Source organism: Nyctereutes procyonoides, unplaced genomic scaffold (genome assembly GCF_905146905.1).
Source record: "Nyctereutes procyonoides isolate TBG_1078 unplaced genomic scaffold, NYPRO_anot_genome, whole genome shotgun sequence".
NCBI lineage: Eukaryota > Metazoa > Chordata > Mammalia > Carnivora > Canidae > Nyctereutes > Nyctereutes procyonoides.
Genome location: NW_026575030.1, coordinates 41,186,085 through 41,211,994, shown reverse-complemented (window position 1 = coordinate 41,211,994; position 25,910 = coordinate 41,186,085). Strand labels below are relative to the sequence as shown.

The 25,910-nt window shown below is 39.3% G+C and overlaps 1 protein-coding gene across 1 annotated transcript in view; it reads left to right on the top strand.

Annotated features, from left to right (window-relative positions):
- The first annotated feature begins 460 nt into the window (after positions 1-460).
- Positions 461-25,910, top strand: part of ZPLD1 (zona pellucida like domain containing 1) — a 250,430-nt gene continuing 224,980 nt past the window's right edge. The window contains exon 1 of the mRNA XM_055316249.1: positions 461-517. The gene's annotated coding sequence lies outside the window, so the exon portion shown is untranslated. The remainder of the gene's footprint in view (positions 518-25,910) is intronic.

The window sequence follows — 25,910 nt, the reverse complement described above, 5'->3', positions numbered from 1 at the left end:
AGAGAGCACAAAAAGGACACTTGTTCACAGTCTGAGAGCTGAAATAAGAAGGTAGAGTGTCACTTTGTTCAAACTCAGCTGGGGACATAATGATGGATTCCTCAAAATTTTGTTGTTCTGTGTATGTCCATGAACGATCTGTAAAGTGCCTGAGTATTGTCTTTGGAGTTACAAGTACATTTTAGCGAGTAGGCAAATTCACAAATATGAAATCTGTGAATGGCGACAATCAAATACACTTTGATGAGGTGAACTGTAGCCAGCCATTAACGAGATCTGAGCAGAGGAATGCCACAGTAAGAAATACTTAGGAAACTCAGTTATTCACTCCTTTAATCATCAGACATTAAAGGAGCCTCACTGTGTCTTAGAGGTTGCACAAGGTGCTTGGAATACAAATGAATAAATACATCGCTTACCCTTAAGGAATTTTCATCTATGCAGACATAGTTAAAGGGAGAAGCCTGGAGGGAAGAATGAGGTAACCAGGAGTTGTCTTGCCAGAATCATCCTTGAGGTAATGAGGACTGGTTTTGCAAAGTAGCAGTGGCAGTGGGGAGGAAAGCCAAACATGAAGGGAGAATTAATTGGTTTTATTTTTGTTTGAATAATGGAGGGAGAATTCCCATATATTCTAAATTTTAGGTTGAAGAAAAGTACGCCGAACATGTATGCTTGTGTCTCAACAAAAGATATCTTCCTCAAAATAGGAGGCTTTTGGAGGGAAATCTGTCCCTCTTCTTCCTCAGAACTGTTACATGCTTTAGCTGTCAGTGTCATTAAGCGTAGAGTGATAAAAACTGCATTCTTTAAAATTAAGAATGAAATAAAATAAAAAGACTAGATTTACTCCTGAAGGCAGAACACACAAGTTTTCTAGATATCAGAGATTTTGTTGATTTCTATTTGGACCAATTCTGAAAAACATTGGTAATGACATTCTATCTGTTGACCTCAGGTATTCATATTGCCCATGTATAGAACCATGGGCAGCAGCAAGGACCTCAACTCTTAACCTTCTCTTGGCAGATGCATAGCTAGTTTAATTATTTGTCTTCTGTTTTCTAAAGTTTTTTGAAAATAATTTCTCTTGTCTTTAGAGTGAGAAGTATGTAATGCTGATTTGTTAATTACTAACATCCTCCCTATGATGTACTGTATTGAATCCTTATACCCCAGCAAGCTTTTCCTCTGGCTGAGTGAGGTCATAGGCCAGATGGATGCTATTTTTGAATCCAGTAAATTCATCAAATAATTATTTTCTCCCTGTGTGTCAGGTGCTGTGGTAGGCCTGGGCATGAGAAAGATAGACAAAGTCCTATCCCAAAAAAGCTGATAATCTTCAAAGTCTAAGAGATTCTCCAGACATTAAAATATCACTTAATGTTTCACCCTACAGACAACTCCTCTAAATGTAACATGAAAGGTGGAGCAAGAAGAGCCTGTCTCCTTTTGAGAAATGTCTATTCAGGTTTTTTCACTTCTGAGTTTTTGTTTTTGCTCTTGAGTTCTTTTATATTTTGGATATTAACCCCTTATCAGATTATATGGTTAGAAAATATTTTCTCCGATCCCATAAGTTGCCTTTTCACTCTGTTGATGGCTTCCTTTGCTGCACAGAAGCTTTTTAGTTGGATATAGTCTCACTTGCTTATTTTTCTTTTGTTGTCTATGCTTTTGATTTCATATTCATGAAATCATTGCTAAGATCAATATCCTGGAGATTTCCCCTATTTCCTTCTAGGGGTGTTATAGTTTCAAATCTTAAGTCTTTAATTCATTTTGAGTTGATTTTTTGGTATATGATATCAGATTAGGGTGCAATTTCATTCTTTCACATGTGGATATCATGTCCAGTTCTCTTAACACCACCTGTTGAAGAGACTTTTCTTTCCCCATTGTGTATTCTTGGTACCCTTGTGATGTTGCTATATGCTTGGATTTATTTCTGGATTCTATTCTGTGCCCTAGGTCTATATATCTGTCTTTATGCCACTAACATACTGTTTTTCATGTTGTTGCTGTAGTGTTACAATATCTTTTGAAATCAGGAAATATAGCATCTCCAGCTTTGTTCTTCTTTTTAAAGATTGATGTGGTTGTTGGTGGTCTTTGGTGATTATTCATGAATTTTTAATTTTTTTCCTATTTTTATAAAAAAGCCATTGGAACTTAATGCAAATCAAAACCATGATGAGCTATCACCTCACCTCTGTCAGGTTGGCTATTGTCAAAAAAACAAAGACAGGTGTTGGCTCCAAGGGTGTAGAGAAATGGGAACACTTGACACTGTTGGTGGGAATGCAAAACAGTACAGCTACTGTGGAAAACAGTATTACCATTTGATCCAGCAATACTGATTTTGGGTATTTATCCAAAATAATGGAAATCATCATTTCAAAGAAATATTAACACTCCCAGTTTATTGTAGCACTATTCACATTAGCCCGAATGTGGAAATAGCCTAAATGTCAATGGACATTTGGATTCTCTCCATAGTTTGGCTATTATTGATAATGCTGCTATAAACATTGGTGTGCATGCATACCTTTGAATCACTATTTTTGTATCTTTTGGGTAAGTACTATAGTAGTACAATTGCTGGATAGTAGGGTAGTTGGTAATTCATTGAATGGTATTGGGAAAACTGGAAAGCAACATACAAAAGAATGAAACTGGACTGCTTTCTTACACCATACACAAAAATAAATTCAAAATGAATGAAAGACCTTAATATGAGGCAGCAAACCATCAAAATCCTAGAGGAGAATGAAAGCAGAAACCTCTTTGACCTTGGCCATAGCAACTTCTTACTAGACACATTACCACAGGTAAGGGAAACAAAAGCAAAAATGAACTATTGGGACTTCATCAAAATAAAAACTTCTGCACAGCAAAGGGAACAGTTGACAAAAAAAGTAAAAGGCAGCCTACAGAATGGGACAGGGTATTTGCAAATAATATATCCAATAAACAGTATACAAACCTACAAAGAACTTATCAAACTTACTACCCCCAAAAAAGAAATAACCCAGTTAAGAAATGAGTAGATGTGAATAGACACTTTTCCAAAAAAGACATCCAAATGGCTAACAGACACATGAAAAGATGCTCAACGTCACTCATCATCAGAAAAATACAAATCAAAACCATGATGAGAATCCATGTCACAGCTGTCAAGATGGCATAAAATTAACAACACAAGAAACAACAGGTGTTGGTGAAGTTGCAGAGAAAGGGGAACCCTCTTGCACTGTAGGTGGGAATGTAAACTGGTGCAGCCACTGTTGAAAACAGTGTGGAGGTTCCTCAAAAAGTTAAAAATGGAACTACCCTATGACCCAGAAATTGAACTACTAGGTATTTACCCCAAATGATACGGTGGCTTTTATTATCGATGCCACGGTCTTTGTTTTAATAAAGACTCATGCTTGTAAATGATTAATTTAGGAAGGTCAATACTGATATGTTTGAGGCAGTATCTCTTGCCTATAAGTTTTAACTGAAGTATCCTTGTTTAACTGGAGAATTCTGTAAATGTAATATTGTGAGAGTTGTTCAGAAATGAGGCTGTTTTACCCATATGCCTCTTCAGGTAGTTGCTGAAAGCAATATGAAATCATTTGGTCCCATGTGTGGAACGTGATGGGGCCTGTCTGCTACAGGAAAAGTAAGGTAGCTGCCTGTGGGTGTGGTGTGTGGAGGAAAGGGCCCACACACTCTAATTATGAATCTTTCTGGCCCCAGTCCCATCTTTCTAAGACTAAAATACTGGAGTAAGTTCATTGACCCTTGAAGGACTAGTTAATTTTTTTTTATAAATTTATTTTTTATTGGTGTTCAAGTTGCCAACATATAGAATAACACCCAGTGCTCATCCCGACAAGTGCCCACCTCAGTGCCTGTCACCCAGTCACCTCCACCCCCCAGCCACCTCCCCTTCCACCACCCCTAGTTTGTTTCCCAGAGTTAGGAGTCTTCATGTTCTGTCTCCCTTTCTGATATTTCCCACTCATTTTTTCTCCTTTCCCCTTTATTCCCTTTCACTATTTTTTATATTCCCCAAATGAATGAGACCATATAGTGTTTGTCCTTCTCCGATTGACTTACTTCACTCAGCATAATACCCTCCAGTTCCATCCACGTCGAAGCAAATGGTGGGTATTTGTCGTTTCTAATGGCTGAGAAATATGAGGGACTAGTTAAAATAGAAATTCCCTACTCTGTGAAATTGTAATAATAGTAATTTCCTTCAGGACTATTACATATGTTAAATGAGATCATCTATGTAAAATATGCAAAAAAATATTGCAAAAGCATATGGGTTAGCTGCTGTTAATAATAATAATAATATATGCAATGGCAGTCTTGTACTTCCCATCAGGGTCTGAAGAATTTGCTGGCCAGATCTCACTTCTTTTAAAGTGATGACTTTTTTCCCCGTAAAAACCATTTTGTTGAAGTATAATTGATACATAAAAAACTGTACATATTTGGTGTATAAATGTGATGAGTTTGAACATATGCATGGACCCATGAAACCAAAGTCATTGGATCTTTGTTTTGATTGAGCCCCATGTCATGCCATTGATATGTCACTTGCTAAGCTAACATAAGGGTTCACCTATGTTCAACTGAGTAGTGTGAGTGCCCTACACTTTTCACTCTTGATTACTAGATGGTACAAAATCAACATGGACTAATTGGAAGCTTAATAAATCATATCCCATTTCCTTCCAAGAGATATATTTTGCTTAACAAACTCCTTTTCTAAGATGTAAATAAACTGGGTCTCATTGTTTTCACTCAGAGCTATAATCAAGATTAGATGAAGCGTGAGAATGTATTGATGCCTGAAGTGAGCAGGAAGGGGAATCTTGGCCTTGGGACCATTGGTGAACGACTGACTCTGTTGGGAGGCATGACCTTGTGGCTGCCTCCAGGCCCAAGCTGAGCAAGATGGAGGTAGGAGGGTGTGGGCGTGTACTTTGCCAAGGGCAGGTGAATGGTTGATGTGTCACTGAAATTCCCCAGCAGGCTGCCTATATGGCTTTCTGGCTGTGGGGAGGGTTGCCAGTGATTGAGGAGAGTTGTCAGAATAAGTTTAGAAGGCAGCAAATTAAAAATGATTTATATTTGTGGCTAGCTCAGTCTCTTCTAACATAGCTTCTTCAGGTTATTCCAGTTCAGACCAATATCTCTCCGATGTTTTGGCTTCTTGAAGGTGAATTAAAAAGGGAAAGGAAGTAAAGGATATAGGGAAGAGGAAAAGCATTTCTTCCATTTTCCCAGTGGAAAAGTAGATCAGAATTCTAGATCTCTTATCTCTACCTTCTTTTTCATCTTGAGTGTGTGGCTAAGCCAGGGATTTAAAAACCTATGCCTAGGAATGCATAAGGTCTTTCATAATTTTTTTTCAAGTTGTTCTTCTGTGTAGAAATGGCCCTCTCTCCTAACTGCCAATGGAAATAGTAGTCTTTCAAAATTAACATTATTCCTCTTCTAAATATAGAAGTGGAGATAGCAAGTTACCTTTGGAGGTGATTTTACATGTACTTGAAAAATCCCAAGAGATTTCCTTCAGAGAAATGTAGGGGTCTGGTATTTTAAAGAAAGACTCCCAAAGAGTCTGTTGGACTTTATAAAAGTAGCATCTTTCAGAATCCCCTTGGGTATGCAGTTCTCATAAGAAAACTAGTTGGGATTGAAGCGGCAAATTAGAAAAAAATAGATGTAACTATATTTGTATGTCAGACTGGTGAAGTAGGTCAGGCCACTTATACTCTCAAGGGGGTTGTGAAAGTTTATCCCAGGGCACCCTAGTGATTGCTTGGAGGAAAATCAAGGAAATGCAACAGACCGTTTAAGCCAGGTTTGCTGTTGACAGCAGAGAAGTACAACTGGTTAAGGGAACATGCCTAGAGTATTTCTGTCCACTTGGAGAGAGGAATCCGTCTCTTACATAGAAGGCATGCCTACTCACTCTTAGAGATACAAGAGGGCATTTTCTGTCCCATTTCTGTCCCCTTTTCCCGGCCCTTCTTCCTTTACCCAAACCTCTTACATTCCTGAACATGCATTCCATGTAAGCAGAAGTCTTGTCTGTCTTGTTCACTGTTGAGTCCCCAGTGCTTAGAATGGCGTCTGGCACCCAGTGAGCGCCCAATGAATTACATATTTTTTAATTAGTAAATAGAGAAGTTTAAACTAGGGGAAATTCTGAAGTTGTTCAAGATTAGTTCGGCTCTAAAGAGATCTAGTGGAACTATTAGCTGAATACACCAAGAGAAAATTTAATAGGGCAAAATGGAAAACTCTGCCCTTGGGTTCAGCAATCAACTATACGAGGTCTCCAGATGGGGAAATATAGTTTGATGATATGTGAAAAATTTGGTTGACAGTAAATGCAATCTAAATTAGCAGTGTGCTATGACTACAATAAAAACTGAATATGATCACAGGCTACACTAAGATACGATGTCTAGACTAGAGAAGGTGATAGCTTTTGTCTTCTTCATGCTGATCGGGTGGTATTGGAGTCTTGTTTTTTTGTTCTGTATGCCACGATCAAAATAAGATATAAATAAATAAGAATGTGTTAAATGGATACTAGCCAGAGTAGTGGGAGGGCTCGGAATGTGAGGGCTAATTGTGATATTGAGAATATTTTTAGTAAGCCTAAGAAAAGGTTCAATGAGCTCCATCTTCAAATATCTGAGGGGCTATTCTGTGAAGAGGTTCTTACATTTGGTTTTTTGTGATCTTTGGGGCCAACACTAGGGCAGCTGCACAGAGGTTTGAAGAAGACAAATTTATCTTACCACAAAGATGGATTTATTTTTAAAGAGTTTATTTATTTATTCATGATAGACATAGAGAGAGAGGCAGAGACACAGGCAGAGGGAGAAGCAGGCTCCATGCCAGGAGCCTGACACGGGACTCCATCCCGGGACTCCAGGATCCCGCCCTGGGCCAAAGGCAGGTGCCAAACCGCTGAGCCACCCAGGGATCTCCCAAAGATGGATTTCTAAATGTGCCTGAGCTCTACAGAGGCTTGCAGAGGAGTGAGTCTTCTGTAACTGGAGCTATTCAAGCAGAGGTTGCACGAAGACCCTTGTGTTTGGTTGAACTGGAGCCTAAGACGACTTCATCGAAGTTAAGCTGTGTGGGCAGGTGGAGTTGTCAGGAGGGGTGAGACATTTCACCGATTTCAAGGCCAGCCTGACCCTGGAATTTTTCCAATGAACTGCACTGCTGAGATACAATATAAAAGTATTCTGATTTATCTGTTCTGGCTCTGTGACACCCAAATAATGTAACTCAGATTATCTGGAACTTGTTAGTGGATGCAATTATTCATTTAAAACTATTTCTTGGGCACTTGCGCTGTGGTAGGTACTTGCTAGGGGTTGAAATAGAATAATGAATGAGATCCAGTCTCAGCCCTCAGGAACCTTAAGGTGTACCACTTGTAGGACCTCTGTGCTACAAGACTGACATGTCAGCTTAGAGGCTCCATTCTCAGACTTCACTGAGCATTTGGTTCACTTCCTTATAACCTGGATGCTTATTGGTTCTTCCGACAGACTGATATTTTCCTAAGGGCAGGGATTGTCTCTAATTGTCCTTGAACTTTTACAAAATCTCAAAGCACAATGGTTGGCATAATAATGGGTATTTAATAAATGCTTGTTTAAACAAAACAAAGTGTACAGGTCACTGCCCTGCAAATAGTCGAGAACCAAAAATTCTAAGAAAGACCAGTGGAGGGACTGTGGCTTAAAAATGGTGGAATCATAAGAAGTCTCTTTCTAAGCCTTGGTGCTAGGGGCAGGATTGGGTTGCTGGGTGTGTAGAGCCGACAAAGCCAGATTGGCTGAAGGATGATGGTGTCAGGCCACAACGCCACTAGACAGGCCATGAGCAAGAAGGTAGCTAAGGGGTCTTACCAGCTTCTGGTATCCCTTAGTTCAAGACATCACTCAGTATCAAATAGCACATACAAGAATGAGTTGTAGAAGCATTAGAATTCTTCAGGTTTGAATCACAGGGAGAGGAGGAGAAGGTAGTTTCAGAGAAGCTGAAGCTCAATGTCAAGGTAGAGAAGTGCTTTCCTTATTGCAGGGAATGGGGTTGGGCCCCAAGGACCAAATCAGAATGTAAGAGGAGCCCACTCTCAAAGAGAAGAGGTTATTTATTCTAATAAGTGGCATTTGGAACAAGTTGAAGAATCCACCAAATTTAGAAGCTACATCTTCCCTGGGCAAGGAATCTACTTGATGTGATCTAGCGCCTGAAAGAGTGGAGTGTGGTGAGGAGAAGGGAGCAGGGCCGGATGCCAGGCTGAGCTGGCCAGGTTGATGCAGGTGGACACTTATATTTAAAAAAACAATATGTGCTTCATCTCTTCATTCATTTTTACATTTTGAGTTTTCTTTTCTTCTCACCCGGTTTCTCAGTAAAAATTCCTTTCCAAAAGCCCAGACTTACTGAGTCTTTTAAAGAGGGTATGGCATTAAGTGCCTAGGCTCTGGACTCTGGGGACAAACTCCTAAAGGTGTCTGTTAGCTTTGCCACTTGCTGGGCAGCATCCTTGACCAAGTGTCTTTACCTTCAGGAGCTTCCGTTTCCTTGTTGTAAAGTGAGTTGTGAGGATTAAAGGAGACCATGTGTATAAAGTTCTTCACATAATATTTGAGGTCAAAGTTAGTTGTGTGTTTATTAATGTTACCAAGGGGAAGAGGCAAGATGGCGCCGTGATGTTATCCATCTCCAAGCTTTAAGGGAGACATCTTCATATTTGAGAAGGAAGAAGAGGTAAATTCTATTTCGGGCACATTGAGTTTAATGAGCGTGTGGAAAATCTAGATTGAATGATAGCTAAGGATCAGGCATTCAGGAGGAGGTTAAGGCTGAAGACTTAACTTTGTGTGTCAAAATGCAGAGATGGTCAATAAAAGAGGACGTCAGAGAAGAGTATTTAAAATGAAAGGGTGTTTAGAGTGAAGTGTTCCTAGGGTGTCTGCCTTCTATATTCAAGAGTTATCTGAAGAAAGTGATTGTGAAGGGGATCAATAGGAGCAGCCAGCGGTGGATGAAAAACCAGGATAAGAGGAATGTTGAGGAAGTCAGAGGAGGGACGTTGGATTAAGGAAGGAATAAGTGGTTAAGGAACATAGTCAAGGGAGCCAGAACTGGAGGTGGCCATAGACAAAACAATTATTATGTCACTGGGTTCCTTGGCCAGGGCAGGCAATGGAGCAGTGGTGGCAAAAGCCAGACTGCTGTTGACTGAGAAATGAAAGGGCATGGTTATTGTATATTAAGGGAAAAATCAGATTATAAGATCCTATGTCTGACATGATCCATTTTACTAAAAAACGCAGAGAAGTTAAAGGAATATTCACAACTGGTGATGGTCTTTAAAGCATAATAGTTTCTTTGGTAATACCCATCGCCGACTGTAGAGAATGGAAGTCCAAGCTTCCCCTGCCTATTTTCGGTTCTGGGCTACCTTTGACAGCTTCTGACTTTCAGACCTTCAGCCTGATTTCCAGTCTGCTCTAAATCCCAAGGCTGAACTCTGCTTCCTGTCCCTGATTTTCGGTGCTCTCCAAAGCCTGAGTAATTACACAGCCCTGGTTCTTCCTGCAGTTTTGTAATTCCACCTCCACCCATTTAGCTTGACCCTTGGGACACAAATCCTGGCCGAAGTGGGGAGCTCATGCTGGCCCCCTTGAGGGGCTGGAGCAAGGGTACTGTACTTAGGAGTCGTTGCTAAGATGTTGCTAAGAACATTTTGCTCATTAGCAAATTGGAGCCCTAGCAAACTGGAGTCTTCTAGGGTTACCGTAGGATACATGTTCCCACGGAACCACTTCCCACTTTCCCATGCTGAGTCATGTCCTGGTTTCACTTTCTCAAGCCTGATAACAACTATTGTCAATGACACAAAAACATTTTATTATTGATTAGAGAATTTTACACACTTGAAAACTAGTTTTATTTTTCAGCTCAGTCATGAGAGGAGAAGCAGGCCCTGCGTTTTTGGGAATACATGTGTCCATTCACCTCCGGCCTTGACAGCACCCCTACGGGTCCGTGTGACTTTGGGCAAATTTGCAACCTTTCTTTGCATTAGTTTCATCATCTGTGAAAGAAAATTATGACATCAACCTTACCCATTTGTTGTGAGAAATTCGTGTGAGAATGTTACACAGGGCGAGCACAGGTGATTGCTTTTTTGTAAGCTCTCTCCAACTCTATTACTTTACCCCTGGAAAGCACCTTATCCTTTTCCTGACTGTGAGCTCCCACCCATGAAAAGGGAAATAGATAAGAAAATATAGCCACTGAGTCAAATTGTTATCTCTATCGCAAAATGTTCCTTTATCCCCAAACGTTCTCCTGTCCTCTATAATTCTAAGCTCGGCTTGCCTCCTTCTCTGGGTATATTATTTTTGAAATATGAACCAGCATTATTTTTTTCCTTCATGTACTCCTCCCCCCCTTTGTCTGTTTCTTGACTCCATAGTAGCCCACCTTCATTGTCTCAGGGGAAGGAGAAAGCTTCGAGATTGTGAGTCCCTCTGGGATTCAGCGGGAAGAAAGATACTTCAGTGGAGGTGGCTTGAGGAGTAAAGAGTGGACCTTCTCACTTTTTGCCCCCCCCCCCCACTTCTAAGGATTCCCTGTGCTGTTGGAACAGAAGTGCATGGGGAGGGGTGCTGGGGTGATATAGTCGGTTAGGCCTCCAACTCTTGGTTTTGGCTTTTAGGTCATGATTTCAGGATTGTGTAATTAAGCCTGGTGTCGGCTTTTTGCTCAGTGCAGACTCTGCTTAAGTTTCTCTCTCCCTCTCCTTCTGTTCCTCATCCCCCTTTTTCTCACTCTCTCTCTAAAACACATAAATTTTAAAAACAAATGAATGGGGAAAGGCAGGAAGGATTGGGCGTTCCTGAGATGGGTTCTGTGTCCAGCTGTGAGTCAGAACTGGGGCTTTAGCAACAGCCAGGAAGTGTGGTGGGATCTGAGAGCAGGAAGGGCTATACCTCATGTTTCTTTAGAGCTCTGGGAAGGTGGTGAGACGCTAGAGAAAATGGCTCCATGGTATTATTGTCCCAGGAGGGGACTTGGGAAGCCTCAGAGTTTCTCACACCACACTGTGGTGAGGAGAGTCATAGATGATGCCTTTTACAGGTGGCAGGACTTCTCAAAAGCTCCCTTGTCAACTGGCTGCCATTGAGCTTCAGCCAATAGGACGCATTGGTGGGACATTAAAGGGTGGGACATTAAAGGAAAGGAGAAGCCAGGGCAGTCTTGTCTTCCTCTCCCCTCCAGCAGAAGCTGCAGCTTCTCTTTGGTTCTGGATCCTTTTAGATGACCTTCCTCTCTTGTGCCAGTGTCCATTTGTTCCAGTTCCTGCCAGGTGGCCTAGTTCCTCGGTTCTGGTGCCATCACCTCCTCCTGGCTCTCCAGCCAAATCTGTGAAAGAGGCCTACTCCTGTTGATCTCTGAGTTTCTTCATTGTACCCTGGGCTTTTTATGTCTTCCAATACTTTTGCAACCCATTCTTCAAATAAAAGGTGCTATCTGGTGTGGGCTTTCTTCTCTTGACTGGACGCTGAGTGATACAGTTTTGTTCACCTTCCTGCTCTTACCAAAACCAAGATCTCCTCTGAGATTCTTGCCTCCCCTAGAGCTCTTTCCATTTGGGATGGTTATTTTCCTCCCATTGGGCCTAGAAGTGAGTTAGATATCCCCTTTGCTTCTTGTTGTCATTGTCAGACCATTTGTCTTTCATTCTCCCTAAACTCTTTAAGCCTTGATTCTCATGCCATTAGACTGTGTTGTCCTACCATCCTTCATCTTCTGCTCCTAGTGTCATTCATGTCTGGATTATTTTAGCTACCGGCTTTTTAGTATTCTCTTCAATACTAGTCTTGTCTTAATCCTTGGTGATTTCAACACACATGTAAATAATCCCCTCAATATTTTGCTTTCTCCCCTTTTGGAACTCTTCTTCATGATGATATTTCCTTTTATTTTACCTTAACTATCCATTTCCTAGGTAATATCCTAGGCCTTATTATTTCCAATAACTACAACCACTTTGTAATCTTAATTTTATATATCCCACCTTCTGATCACTCCCCCTAGTGCCTTATATTTCTAGCTCATTCTCTCTGGTCCTCGAACTTTGTCGATCCCTGATCCCAGCGTGGGTTTCAGTGCAATTCAACTGCCTTTTCACTGTTTATTGCTCCCCATGCCTTTATTTTCCTCTTTATGTAAATTAAATTCTATGTTAATTACTCACTCGTGCATACCTGAGCAAAATACAGCCACAAGAGGCCCTTCCTGCTGACTGAGAAACCAAATGTATTTCCTTGGCCATTCATTGCCCTCTGTTCCAGATGATTATTTCACACCTCTGCTCTCCTCAAACCTTGTGCCAGCCATGGAGGTGTGCCCACTCAGATCTGTCAAGAGTGCCTGTAGGGCACAGGTGATGGACAGCTTTTAGTTGTCACTCATTTGGGTTCACTGTGACATTCATCCCAAAGCCATGCTATCCCCCAGATGGCTCCTAGCCAGTGGTTGAGTACAGTGGTAGTATTGGGGTTGGACACTCCTCTCTGATGTGGGGCTTTTCTTTTGGGAATCTTTACTTGGGGATACATCATTGTCTGGGTTGAGACTTTCTCAGAATTGTACTGCAGTTTGAGGGTCGTCTTACCAAATCCTTTTTTTCTCTCTTCTTTCATAGGTAGAACATCTGCATTGCAGTTTGAAGTCTTCCCCCATTATTATTCACAGGTGTTCCTCTAACTCCCTTGCACATTTCCTTCCATCTAATGTCTACTTCTTGGAGGATCAGAATTAGTCTTGAACATGTGACTACTTTCTCCCCATCCTCCCTCTTAGCTGAAGGCTTTGTTTCTTATATCAACATAGAAATTGAAGTTATCAGAATAGAATTTCTATGCAGTCATACCATTTTATTTAGTAGGCTACCAGCCTCTATACACTTGTAGTGAGTCTTTCCATTTGTTGCTGCAGATTGCATTGCCATTTCATTATCTAAGCTCAAGCTCTCTATTTGGGCAGCAGATTCCATCCCAACTTTGCTACTCAGAGAACTTTATCTGGTAAATTTTTTCCAGTAAACTTTATCCCCTCTACATCTCCTCTCTTTTCCACATTACCACATCCCCCTTTCTACCATTTCCATCAGTAAACATGTTATGTCTCCCACTTGAAAAAACCTTTCTGGACCTCACTTCTCTACTTACTGCATATTTCTCTCCCCCTTTTCACCTAAATCCATCAAATGCATTTTATATACTTCCATGCCTCCAGTTTCTCTCCCTCCAACTTTTGAGTATAATTCTATCTAGCTTTCCTGAACTTTACCAAAGCCACTCTTGCTGTGATTACCAATGGCCTCAATGACTAAATTTAATGATCAATTTTAAATCAGTAGTATTTGATACAGTTAATCATTCCCCTCTATTCTTTCTTTTATTTGTTAATATCCACTACATGGCAGTTTTTGGTTTACCTTTTTCCTTATATGCATATTCCAGCTTATTTAGTACAATGGAATGCTCCAGAGTTCTTTACACTTAATCATTGATGATCTCATTTGATCCCTTGGGTTCGACTATACTCTAAGTATTGCCAAGTTGTAGCTCTAGCCTGGATCTCCTTGAATTCTAGACTTATGTATCTATCTTCTTACTTGATATGTCTAGTTAGATGTCGAATAATATGTCCCAAACCAAAACCCTCATCTTTTCTTGCACCTGTGCAAATGGACCACAACCAAAATTGGCATTGACTTCTCTGTCAATACCATCTGCCCAGTATTTCAGGTCAGAAGTACTGGAGCCTTTCTAGATTATTCTCTTTTTGCCACACTCAAAATCCGATCTATTAGTAAATCCCTGTACACGTATATCCCAACAAACACACCTTCATCAGTTCATTTTGCACCATTCAGGTGAGGACCTGAAATTTTGTGACAACTTGTAAATTGGTCTGTTTCAGCTCTCAATTGCCTACAATCTTTTCTCAATATAATATGCAAAGATATTCTTTAAAAAAGCAAGTCAGCAGTAGCATATAAGAAATAGGTTTTTACTTTTAATTTAGTTCCTTAATAGAGAACCACCTACATTTTACAACTCATCATCCAAAATGTGACCACTTAGACTGAAGGAATTATGGGAAGAAGTGGCCCTGTTTCTGTACTATTTAATATATTTTTGAATATTTTATTTATTTATGCATGAGAGACATAGAGAGGCAGAGACACAGGCAGAGGGAGAAGCAGGCTCCATGCAGGGAGCCCCACGTGGGACTCGATCCCGGGTCTCCAGGATCACGCCCTGGGCCGAAGGCGGCACTAAACCACTGAGCCACCCGGGCTGCCCTTACTGAACATTTCAGTCAATTACCTAAATGACAATACCAGGAACATACTTATTAAGTCTCCTGGAAGGAAGGCAATGGCTAGCATCTGAGAAAATACTAATCAGCTCCCTGAGACCATGTCTAATTGGATCTCTTATCAAAGGCAACACAACAAAACTTGGCAAGAATAGTACAGACAAAGATAGTTGGGAAAATACTGAACCAATCAAGTTCAAGATTCAATTCTTCCATCTACTACTGAATATATATTTATTAGATAAATTAATCTTCACAATGATTCTATGACATAGGTAATAATGTCTCTCCCACTTTATAGATGAGGAACTGAACTTGGAGAAGTTAGCATTTTGCCAAAGTTACAAGGTTATGAGTGACAGTGCCAGAACTTGAATCGAGAACTGGCTTGCAGCTGAGTCTGCACCACTGTTGTTTACTGCCTCTCTTGTACACGCGAGCTGCCCATGAAGGCTGCTGCAAGACTGAGTTAGCATGAGGCACCACCAGGTCCTAGAGAGCCAAAGGCTTAAATTGACTTTTTTTTTTTTTTTTTTAGGATTTATTTATTTATTTTGGCAGGGGGAGAGAGAGAGAAAGAGCGAGCAAGCATGAGTAGGGGCAGGGGCAGAGGGAATCTTTCAAGCAGACTCCCTTGCTGAGGGCAGAGCCTGATTTGGGGCTCAATTCTACAACCCATGGGATCATGACTGGAGCCAAAACCAAGAGCTGGAAGCTCAGATGACTGAGCCACCCAAGTGCCCCAGCTTGTTTGGTTTTCTAAAACAAGAACATGAAAAACATGCATTCCAAAGACAATAACTTCAACTCTTTGTTGTTGTTTTTTTTTTAAATTATTTATTTATCCATGTGCAACACAGAGAGAGACAGAGAGAGGCAGAGACACAGGCAGAGGGAGAAGCAGGCCCCATGCAGGGAGCCCGACGTGGGACTCGGTCCCGGGTCTCCAGGATCACTCCCTGGGCTGAAGGCCGTGCTAAACCGCTGTGCCACCGGGACTGCCCAACTTCAACTCTTTGTTGTAGATTTTGTTCAGTAGAAATATAAATGATTTCTGTGCAGTGGAACTCCAAGACTATGGTTTTAACCAGTTTTGTATCTGATCTAACAATCTAATAAATTGCAATAAATCTAATTTTAAGAAAAGGCAAGGCAGTCCTGTCATTCTACTTGAGACCCTCTAATAATTCTCATTTCATATAGAGTAAAATCAGTCTTTACAATGTCTTAAGGACTCCCTGTAACGTTGGCCTGCTCCCCTTTATTGGATAACTGACCTTAAACTCAAGGTGCTTCAGCCACCTTGGCCTCCTAACTGATTTCCACCCAAACCAAGTACATTTCTACTCTAGGGCCCTTGCACTGGCTATTCCCTCTGCCTGGAATTCTCTTCCAAATAAATCCCTTAATTTCTTAAAGTTATTGCTCAAATCTACCTTTATCATGAGGCCCATTGGGCAATCCTATTTAAAAATGCAATGCCTTCAACATTCTGGCCACTTCCTTACCCTATTCTTTCTTTCCCCCATGGAAATTTTTATCTCTTAACATTTTACATAATTTATTTTTCTGTTTATTGTCTGTCCAAATAGTACATAACTTTCATGAGGGTGGGCTTTTGTGTCTTCAGTAAAAAGAAATGGTCTTGGAACATAGCAGTTTCTCGATGATGATGACTAGAAGGAAAGCATGAAGGCTGGCACACGGTATTGGAAGAAAGTCTAATAACTGAGAAAAATGGAAGATCCTAAGACATCTTGAATTTAAAAGAATGTCCTGCAAGGATGGGAAATTTTCACTTCTCAAATATGGGAGTGCTGACAGTGGCAAAGTTGTAAGTGACAGAACTTGGCATCTCTGGCCTTTGTCAAGTCCTGGAACAGTTCCACATGTCTGCAGACCTCAGATTAATGCATTTTGGCAGCAAACTTAGCCAGAAACTTCTACCTGCAGTATGCCTGGTAAGAGTAAAAATTCCCATCTCCTAATGGTGGGGCATGTGAACTGCATTTTAATTTAGCACCCCCGTGACTAGTCTAAGCAAGAGCCACAAGGAAAAAGAAAACTGGTTTAATTCATGTACAAATCAAGGGCACTCGTTCTCCCAGGAGATTCATGACCTGTCAGGGTTTTAAAGGTACATTTCAAGGTTGCTCCATTCCCAGAGGTGGTGGGATAGGCCTCCCTGGGCAGCTGAAGGATGTCTGCAGATCATTTGCAGGACTCCCAGTTTATAGACAGCTCTCTTCAAAACTTTCCAGATAGATGGATTTCAAAAAGCCAATAATTTTCAGGATGAATTTAGTGCTGGGAATTTCAAGGCTGATTTTTACACAAATTTATTTCTATCTTGCTAAAAGCATTTCTGAGGAAAAATCCAGCAATTCAGAAAGGATGACTCAGTGACAGGAATTATTTTGGCCATGTGAAGTATCTTCAGATCCTAATTCTGAGCCATAAAGGTACACTACTTTTTTTGAGGTTGCCTGGGATCTTTTTCTAGATTCTTGTTCTATACTTATAATCTCCATCCCGAATCCTCACCCCCCTGACAAATTTTCAGTTAACTGTCAAAGGTTATGTTTGACATTTTCTGCTCCACACTCATGTCATGTCTTTATTACTTGTTTGTTGTCTTTCTTTCTTACTTTATTTTAAAGGACAAAGAGTCATATAGACATTTTCCTACTATAATCTGATTTGCAACATTTATTTTTTTTCTCATAGGATCCTATAAAGGCTCATTAATACAATTTCAACAACCATAAACCTTTTCTCCTTGTTGATCTTTTTTTTCTTTGCTCCTCTTCCCCTCATTCCATTTCTTCTCTCTTGTTCCTACCTCCCTGGCACTTCCTTGGTTAGACATCTCTTCCTCAGTTGTCAATGTTCTTTCTTGATTTGAGCTTCCTTTTCTCCTCAGCGCCTCAGATTCGTAGAATGTTGGAAGAGACAGGTCTTTAGAGAACATCTGCCTCAAGAATCTCATTTTTAAGGTAAAGATCCTGATGCCCAGAAAGGCAATAGAATTACCCAAAAGTTCAGAGGCAGAAATGAGTCCCATGCTCAGACTTCTGGGGTTGTGCTCCTCTGTGCTGGGCTCTCCCTTTTTCTGTTTTCATAAGGCAAAAATCTACAGATTACCAGCTCAGGGACCACATTTAGGCCATGGACAAGTTTTGTTGAACTGCATATATCTTAAAAAATGTTAATATTTGGGCAGCCCGGGTGGCTCAGCAGCTTAGCGCCAGGGCCTGATCCTGGAGATCCGGGATCAAGTCCCACGTCGGGCTCCCTGCATGGAGCCTGCTTCTCCCTCTGCTTGTGTCTCTGCCTCTCTCTCTCTCTCTCTCTCTCTCTGTGTGTGTCTCTCACGAATAAATAAATAAAATCTTTTTAAAAATGCTAATATTTAAAAGTGAAGGATTTCAGGTGAGATCTGGAGGCAGACAGCATAATGAATAAGAAAGAGCTTGATTCTTAGAGGTGAGAGCCCCAGTTCAAATTCCAGTTAGCCTTCTTGCTAAGTACTTACTATTGCAGACTTAAAGGCAAAATTATCCTTCATTTTCGTCATCTATAAAATGGGGTTGACAATAGTCCTTATCTTATTGTTAGAGGAATAAATGGTGATATATGTAAAGGACTTACCATAGTGCCTGGTACTTAGCAAGTGCTACACGTGTCTCTTATTTACCTTTCATCATCATGGTCATAATGTATTTCTCACCCAGAACTAGGAGCCTATGCACATACATGGACCTTCTTCGCCTCACTCACCTGTGCACATATCCTCTGTCCTCCAAGCACAAACCCTGGACTTTGAGGTCTCCATAAAGGCTGTTAGGAACAGTGAAATTTTGCAAACTTACTCTTATCTGGAGGGACACTCTAAATTTTTTAAAGTATGAAATGATATAATATTGAGAAGGAAGAAATGCAATTATGTTACTTCAGATCTGCAGAATAATGTGGTAGTCAGGGGTGCTGAGCTGGGCTGTGTGTATGAGGGCAATGTGTTTCAAATTGCAGGTGTAAGGCTCATCAGCGGAAAGGGATATCAATTCAGGAAGGTGTGACACTAGAATTTTTAAAAAGTGAAATAAAATAGATATGTTCTACATCAGGGAAAAGTTGTTTTGTGAAAGCTTTTTGTTTTGCATATTCATGTGTGTATTGGGATAGGATGTAAAACGCATTTCTTACTGAGTCCTCATCGAAAGTTAGTCTCTTTGCTAAGGAATCTTGTATTTTAATAATTAGGAATATTTCTTTTTCTTTTTAGATAAAAATAATTCTGAATGGACATATTAATTGATTTAATGGGATATGACCTCTAAATTCTTTTTTAAGAGAAGGCTCTTTATATTATTTATTTGCTTAACTACTTTGTCAGTGGTTCAGGGAAAATTCCATTACCAAAGGCCTGCATAAAAGACTTGTTCTCTAGCAGATTCGCTGAGTCGATCTAATCATAACATATTCTCAACAATAATAATATCTTTGTATAGTAAATGCTTTTCCTGGATCTTGTCCACCTATATAAGGAAAGTTTGAGGCTGTGCATGGCTTATATTGTTAGTAAAGTGGAGAGGATTTACCTGTTATGATTATTTATTCTACCGTTAGGTACAATTTCCTCATCCCATTTCAATCGTCACTCACCAAGGCCCACATTCTACCTACCTGGCAACAAATACTGTAAACATACTCTCTGTGCTGAGCTTTCGTGATGTCCTGCATTTTTCTCGAGACTCAAAGACTGTCCTTTTAATACTCTGTAGCTTGACTTCCCTTTTATAAACAGAGGTGAGGAGGCTCTGAAGAAGTGTTCAAAGTGGACCATGAAGCTACTTTAAGCTTCTACTTCCAATCTGAATCCCAGAGGCACTCTATCAGAGAGAACAAATTAGCCAACCCCTCCCAAAGTGTATACTTTTTCCAATATGAGTACACACTGATAAAAATAATTTAATAATAAATTTTAATTTTAAGAATAAACTAAGTAAATAATTTTAATATTTTATATTAATTTTTAATATTTTATATTAATAATTTTTAATAATTTTAATTATCTAAAAATAAAATTTAAATGGTAGAAATAATCTTGTCAATAATAATTTTTTGTGCTTAAATGTTTTCACTATTTTTTGAAACAACATGAGATTGAGAATCAAAGTCTTAGTTCCAAGTAGAATTCATTTCCATTCTTGATTTAAATCTCACATTGTTGTAGATAAAAAGATAACCTCATGTTGATATATAGATCCCAGTGAAGAATTATGTCATTAGCTGTTATTGGTTTAGGTGATGTTCATTTTTAAATCTCTTGTATCAGTTATACCAAAGTTTGTTGAAATTCAGTTTATAATAGCCATCTCCTCCAATGACAATCAGTTAGTCTTTTAAAACTCATCATAAAGGATTCAATACCTATTGAACCACTTCATTTGGAGGATTTTTATCTGGGTTAAATAATTCTGTTGCCATGTTTTAGAATGTGCAGACATAAAAGCTGTTATAGGTGATACATGTTATTTATAGCAACACAGACCGTAATGATCAATATATTTCTTAATATCCAGTTTCTTTTGAAAATAAGTCACTTCCTTACTTAGCATTGAAGTAACACTTTCTATTTTTGTCAACAACACGTATTTTCAGAAAAAGATCTCTTTATGCCTATTCTGATGCTTTAGGTATGTTGAATAATAATTTTAAGTAGATGAATGTCACAGATTTCATGAAATAGAAGAATTATAATTCTCAAACCAGGGAAATCTTGACAGCTGTGTTGTTTCTAACAGCAGTTGGAAATCAGCAATGGTAGGTAAGTTTATAAAATGCAAATATTGCATTTATTTACTGTATTGCTGTGTGGAAACTTAACATTGCCAGCTTTAGTCACAGAACATTCTATAAGAAGCAGTCGTGGTTTCCAGGAGAGGGCAAGTGGAACGGTTTTTTGAGGTGATGGTGTAGCGCTTCCAATTTGAAGAGACAGATTTTTGTTTACTTATTTATTTAAAAAATTATCAGGTTGATTTCTGCTGAAAGCCACATGCCATTAAATAAAAAATCAGCAAATTTGGATTGCTTGTCTTTTTGTAAAAAAAAAAAAAGGGGGTATCTCAGCAGTAAGTTCCATATCTTTTCTGGACTTCGCTATGGGATAACCAGGAGAATTTCATAATCACAAAAGATTTTCATGGTTACTCGCCATTTCACTACAGAGTGTTGTAGAGATCTTGTTTTTGTAAAATCAATCACTTCAATGACATTTTGTAGCATTTGTATACTTCTATTCCAACTTCTTTGCTGTAATTGCTTATTTTTGAATGATAGATAACATAAATTTCATGTAATTTGTTCTCCCTATAATCTGGAATTGTTATTATTTTTTATTGCATTCAAAGCTTCTACTCCATCAAGAGTTATCTTAAAGTATTTTCATACACATGATAGAGAAGTAATCTACTAAGTAGAATAAGGCTTTGAATACACTTTTCCTTTAGTTGTTCATAAGAGGATTAATGTTTCGTAAATGTCATTATTGGAAAAAATATCTAGGAAATAAGCATAGGCCTGTGCAAAACAGATATACTTTCACTCAATGGTAGAGCCAACTTCCCACACTGGGTGATACTTAATTCTTCAAATCTGCAATGTCCTTGCATCTTCCAAAAGCACTTTCTGACAAAAGAATATATTTTAATTTATAACCATATTATTCCCCATGTGTTTTTTTCAGTTGTTTTACTCTATGAAGGACAAAGTTTCCCAATGTATGTGGTTTTAGTTTTGTCCTTAAGTAGGAAATTATTTTTTCCTTTTTTTTTTTCAGATGAAGAGTTCACATGTGCACAGATTAGTGAGCAGGTAGGGAGAGGCAGAGGGAAAGGGAGAGAGAAAATCCTAAGCATGCTCCACACCCAGCATGGAGCCTAACATGGGGCTTGATACTATGATCCTGAGATCACGACCTGAGCCAAAATCAAGAATGAGACAATCACCTGAGCCACCCAGGTGCCCCTTAATAGGAAACTTAACACATATTACATATTTAGTGGATTATTATAAAGGCCTGGGTTTACAATTGCATGGTATTCTGAACTATTAATTAAAAAAATGCTGACATTTATCTTTAGGTTCTGCATGACTAGTGTGTGTCTTAGTAAGTCTGATGTCTTTCAAACCATCATTAAAAAGTACAGTATCTACTTAAGGCAAGGTTAATATTTAAAGATACTAGATATAATGTATATTTCATAGAGTCTTGATAACTTTCAATTATTTAGAGCAAATTCTTATTAAGGTAATTGCCATTGCCTTTATCTCAAAAAAGCTGACAAGTTATTTGAAATAAAAGTATAAAGGCTGACATGGTCTTATTTCCTTACATTATTTGAAACAACACATTTAAAACCTTTTTCGTCGGACACCTGGGTGACCCAATGGTTGAGTGTCTGCCTTCTGCCCAGGGCATGATCCTGGAGTACCCGGAATCGAGCCCCACGTCGGGCTCCCTGCATGGAGCCTGCTTCTCCCTCTGCTTGTGTCTCTGCCTCTCTTTCTCTCTCTGTGTCTCATGAATAAATAAATAAAATCTTTAAAAATAAATAAATAAATAGTAAAACCTTTTCCATAACTTTATAATGGAATTTCGCAAACATATACAAAAGTAGAGGGAAAATGAGTATAATGAAACTGATATATCTATTACCCAGTTTCAGTAATTGTTATTGCGTGGTGTATCTTATTTCATCTATATCTTTCTGCTCACGCTCACCTCAGATTGTTTTATTTTTTATTTATTTTTACCAGTTCTTTCATGATTTTGTAAAAAAAATTTTGCTCATTTGTGTTTCTTTTTTTGTTGAATGAATTTAACATATAACATTGTGTAAGTTTAAGGTATATAATGTGTTACTTTGATATATTTATGTGTTGTAATATGATTACTGTTGCACTGATATTTATCACATTACTTAATTATAGTCCATAGTGTCTACATATATTATACCGTACATTAGAGCTCTATAGTTTATTTGCTCATGGCAAGTTTGTACTCTTAAACAACATCAATCTTACTTCCCATACTTCTTGTGCTGGTAACCACCATTTTACTCTCCTTTATTTATGCATTTGAGTTTTTTAGATTCCACATACAAGTGATATCATATACTTCTTGTCTCTCTCTCTGACTTATCTTACTTAACATAATTTGCTCAAGATCCATCCGTATTGTCACAAAAGTTAGGAATCCTCCTTTCTCATGGCTGAATAATATTCCTTTGTGAGTGTGTGTGTGTGTGTGTGTGTGTGTGTATGTGTATGTACACATACCACATCTTCTTTATCCATTCATCCACTGATGGACATTAAGTTATTTTTGTAGCTTGGCTATTGTAAATAATGCTGCAATAAACATGGGAGTGCAAATATCTATTCAAAATACTGTTGTCTTTTCCTTTGAGTATATGCTCAGAAATAGAATTGCTGGATTGTATGGTAGATCTATTTTTAATATTTTGAGGAAACTTCATACTGTTTTTCATAGGGTTGGACCAATTTACATTCCCACCAACAGTGCATAGGGGTTCCTGTTTCATCAAAACCTCACCAGCACCTATTGTCTTTTTTTGATGCTTGCCATTCTGATAGGTGTGAAGTGATATCTTGTGGTTTGGATTTGCATGTCCCTGAGGATGAGTGATGCTGAGCATCTTTTCATGTGCCTGTTGGCCATTTTGATGTCTTCTTATCTCGGACTGTTTGAAACATATGTTTTTAATGACATATTTTATCTATTATTTCAGTAAGTACTTCTAAAAATGACTACAATACTAAAAACACAAACATTAACAATGTATTTTAGACATTATTCAATATTTTGTGTTCAAATTTATGTTTTATGACTTTATTTTTGAAGATAAGAGTGATGAATTAAAGATACATTTGGAGAACACACTTTACAGTACTTGGATTGGATGAATGTTGGGAAAAGAGAGAGGAAGAGTTTGAAAACAAAACTCAATTTTCTGGGTGAGTGGAGGTGTTATACAATGAAATGAGTAAGCATGTAGAAGTCGTTAGGGTGAAAAAGGGGTCGGTTTCAGACATGGAAATGCTAAAATGGAAATGACAAGTTGACATTTGGATGAATGAATCTGGAGCTTAAAAAGGGGGCATGGCTTAAAGACAAGTTTGGAATGGATGTAGCACAGATAATACTTGAAACGATGAGAATAAGAGACAAATCAAGGCGGGACCATTAAATAAGAAAATAAGAAAGCTCAGAAAGAAGATGAGCCAATCCTAATGTCCTGAAGGAGAATGAGAAGAAGGGGTCAGAGATGCTAGAAAAATCGAGGATGTAGTGCAGTGAGAACCCAGAAAGGGATGCTTCAAGAAAGCAGGAAGGGGTCACTTGCAGTTTCACACAATGAGGATTAAAAAAACCCCTCAACCTGTTTGAGACCCTACTCCTCCACTTCTATGCTTTCTGCTGCCGAGAGAGAGTCCCCTAACATTTGAGTCTCGATTTCAACTTCTGTGAAATGTCAGTGCTAAGGAAAGGTGGTGTTGGGTGGTGGGGAAGGAAGGGCTGTGGCTTAGGAAGTGCCAGGTGCCAGGCATTTCATCCAGCGTTGTAAGTTCGTTCAATGTGGAGATGAGGGTGCAACAGATGATCTTGTGTCAACTCAAAACCTGTGAGTGTGAGAATATAGAGTATTTAACCTCATAGGACAGATGAAAGGATTTTCTGACCACTCTGTAGACTACCAAACACTAGGTAAATAGAAGGTGTTATTTCTATTTACAGTGACTATAAATGTGAAAGAGGGATCCCTGGGTGGCGCAGCGGTTTGGCGCCTGCCTTTGGCCCAGGGCGCGATCCTGGAGACCCGGGATCGAATCCCACGTCGGGCTCCCGGTGCATGGAGCCTGCTTCTCCCTCTGCCTATGTCTCTGCCTCTCTCTCTCTGTGTGTGTGACTATCATAAATAAATAAATAAATAAATAAATAAATAAATAAATAAATAAATAAATGTGAAAGAGAATTTTTATTGTATGCTTGTGGTAGCTGTGCTTAAAGGCTGACATGACCATTATGAGAAGTTCATGGAGAAGAAATGGGAGCGAGTCTTGTCAAGGCTGATCCTGAACAGTAGCGCACTAGCACTTTAGCAGTGTAGAGGTCCCTGAGGCTTTGAGATTTGCTTCCCTCCGGTGTAATTAAGTGATAGCCACCAAATTTTGTCTCACATTGCAGAGCTATCTGGAAATTACAGATATTCTGAAGCCCCTGTTTTGGTGCTCAGGTCAGGACAGTCTACATCCTTCTTCCTAGCAGGAGTCTCAGAACCCTTCCCTCCCCTGCCCCTGTCACTTAATGCTGTAGAAGAAAGACAGAGGAAAGAGGAGAAGCATCCCCATTCTCCAGGTTCTTGCCATGGAGATGGCACTGAGGCCCGAACCTCTTGTTAACGCCTCCTGCAGGGAGAAAACACCAGGTCTAGAGCACTCAGCCGAATGTGCTTCTCAAGTGCGGGAACCTGATTCTGGGTCATCACACAGAACCTCACACGCAGTGTGAATGCTCAGTAGATGCTCTTAAAAAAAAGAAAAAGGACAGACTTAGCCATTTAGGTTGTGCACATTGATGGGAGGCCAGGTCAGCATTTGCTATTCAGTTTATGGTGTCAGCTCTAACAGGTGATTTTGAGGATGCTGTGAGTCACCTTGTCCCCTAAATCACTACCTTTTTGGGGATGATTACAATTCTACCTTTGGAATTCTACTCTTTAATAAGCCATGTTCTCTGACAAAATGCAAGTGTGTCCAGGAGAGCAAAATTGCATCATCAGATTCTTATATCTTATTGCATTTGAGTTCTTTGGATCTTTCCTGAGAGCAGAGTTTAATGCAGGATATTGAGAAGAGAAAAAGTGGGAGTGATGACAGAGGGGCAAACTACACAGAGGATGGTAGCTACCAAAAATCTAATTTTACATAAGTCACACTTGTGCCTAGCGCTGGTCCTAATTGATAGCCTGACAAAGCAAGTATCCAAAGATATTTATTTCCTCTCATTCTTTTCTTTAAATTTCATTTCCTTATACTTCACTGTGAATATATACAGTGGGCCAAATGCCCTATACACAGGCAGTCACATATTCTTAATACGGTTATAGCTAGGTGCGTAAAGAAGATGCAGCAAACATTTTTGGGGTATCACACTCCCAATTCCACGAAACTGAATGGTTAGCACAGTAACATAAGCAATTGTGAAGCACCAGCGCTTCAGGTGGGTGACATACTCAATTAACAACATCCAGGCAAGCAAAGAAAGCTAAGCATTCTGGTATCAGACAATTGCAAATTACAGATTAATGAATGTAATTTCTGGTTTCAGAGATTTTCCTATTTTATTCTATAACCCAGGGATCAAC